The following is a 2,500-nucleotide window of genomic DNA, read 5'->3' as shown; positions in this document are numbered from 1 at the left end:
TGGCTTTGAGGTGTGCCAGGAGCAGGCGCTCAAAAGACTTCATTACCACAGATGTAAGGGCGACCGGTCTGTAATCATTTAGTCCTGTTGGCCTTAGCTTTTTGGGCACAGCGATGATGGTGGAGGACTTGAGACAGGCTGGTACATGGCATGTCTCCAGGGAGGTGTTAAAGATGTTGGTGAACACCGGAGACAGCTGGCCAGCGCAGTGCCTGAGGGTGGCTGGAGAGACAGAGTCCGGCCCGGCTGCTTTGCGTGGATTCTGCCTCTTGAAAAGCCCATTAACTTCTCCCTCCTGAAAGGAGAGAGTCGTTTCTGTAGTATGGGTGGGGGATGGGGCCTCTTGGGTGGGAAGGGGTGGTTCAGGACAGTCCAATTGTCTTTCAAATCTACGGTAGAACTCGTTCAGGTCGTTGGCTAGGCGGGAGTCGTTAGTGGTGTGGGGCGCTCTGGGTTTGTAGTTGGTGATGTGCCTGAGCCCTTTGGCAGACAGAAGCAGCGTCGTTAGTAGAGAACTGGTGTTTTAGTGTCTCTGAGTACAGTCGTTTAGCCTCTCTCACCGCTTTGCTAAACCTGTTCTTCGACTCCTTGAATCTGTCTCTATCCCCACTCCTAAACGCTTCCTCCTTCTCCAACCTCAACCTTTTGAGCTTTGCTGAGAACCAGGGCTTGTTGTTGTTAAAGTTCACCCTGGTACGTGTTGGGATACAGCAGTCCTCACAGAAGCTGATGTACACAGCCTCTGTGAGTTCATCCAGACTATTGGTAGCAGTCGTGAACATATCCCAGTCAGTACAGTCTAAGCACGCCCGCAAATCTTCCACAGCCTCACTGGTCCACTGTTTAGATGTCCTCACAGCAGGTTTACAGAGTTTTAGTTGCTGCCTGTATGCACGAATCAGGTGGACCAAGGGAGTTCTGTGCGAGCCGAACAGCCCCGTGACCCACAAGAGAAACATCCCCGCCAAATTCGAGCGTTTGACGGGGTCTATCCGTGAAAAAATATTCACGTTTTTGAGTGCACATGCATTTCTGCTGCAAATGCCTCTGGAAGTTTCATGCCGTTCGTATGCCAATTGTGGCAACACGAAAATGACCCGTTTTCCCATTCCGAGGGATTTCTGTGCGACCCTAACAGCCCCGTGAGCCACAAGAGACACATCCCCGCCAATTTCTAGCGTTTCACGGGGTCTATCCGTGAAAAATATAGACGTTTTTGAGTGCACATGCATTTCTGCTGCAGATGCCTCTGGAAGTTTCATGCCGTTCGTACGCAATGTGGCAACACGAAAATGACCCCTTTTCCCATTCCGAGGGATTTCTGTGCGACCCTAACTAACAGCGCCCGTGAGCCACAAGAGAGACATCCCCGCCAATTTATAGCGTTTCACGGGGTCTATCCGTGAAAAATATAGACGTTTTTGAGTGCACATGCATTCCTGCTGCAAATGCCTCTGGAAGTTTCATGCCGTTCCTATGCAATGTGGCCACACAAAAATGACCCGTTTTCCCATTCCGAGGCATTTCTGTGCGACCCTAACAGCCCCGTGAGCCACAAGAGAGACATCCCCGCCAACTTCTAGCGTTTGACGGGGTCTATGCGTGAAAAATATTAAAATTTTTGAGTGCACGTGCCTTTCTGCTGCAAATGCCTCTGGAAGTTTCATGGCGTTCCTATGCAATGTGGCAACACGAAAATGACCCCTTTTCCCATTCCGAGGGAGTTCTGTGCCACCCTAACAGCCCCGTGAGCCACAAGAGACACATCCCCGCCAATTTCTAGCGTTTCACGGGGTCTATCCGTGAAACATATAGAAGTTTTTGAGTGCACATGCATTCCTGCTGCAAATGCCTCTGGAAGTTTCATGCGGTTCGTACGCAATGTGGCAACACGAAAATGACCCGTTTTCCCATTCCCAGGGATTTCTGTGCGACCCGAACAGCCCCGTGAGCCACAAGAGACACATCCCCGCCAATTTCTAGCGTTTCACGGGGTCTATCCGTGAAAAATATCAATTTTTTTTTGACTGCACATGCATTTCTGCTGCAAATGCCTCTGGAAGTTGCATGCGGTTCGCATGCAATGTGGCGACACGAAAATGACCCGTTTTCCCATTCCGAGGGATTTCTGTGCCACCCTAACAGCCCCGTGAGCCACAAGAGAGACATCCCCGCCAATTTCTAGCGTATCACGGGGTCTATCCGTGAGAAATATTCACTTTTTTGAGTGCACATGCATTCCTGCTGCAAATGCCTCTGGAAGTTTCATGCGGTTCGTATGCAATGTGGCGACACGAAAATGACCCGTTTTCCCATTCCGAGGGATTTCTGTGCCACCCTAACAGCCCCGTGAGCCACAAGAGAGACATTCCCGCCCACTTCTAGCGTTTCACGGGGTCTCTCCGTGAAAAATATCACATTTTTTGAGTGCACATGCATTCCTGCTGCAAATGCCTCTGGAAGTTTCATGCGGTTCGCATGCAATGTGGCGACACGAAAA

Source organism: Petromyzon marinus, unplaced genomic scaffold (genome assembly GCF_048934315.1).
Source record: "Petromyzon marinus isolate PM22_M1 ecotype Great Lakes invasive population unplaced genomic scaffold, UKy_Petmar_22M1.pri1.0 PM_G_Scaffold_93, whole genome shotgun sequence".
NCBI lineage: Eukaryota > Metazoa > Chordata > Hyperoartia > Petromyzontiformes > Petromyzontidae > Petromyzon > Petromyzon marinus.
Note: the sequence above shows the minus strand (reverse complement) of the source record.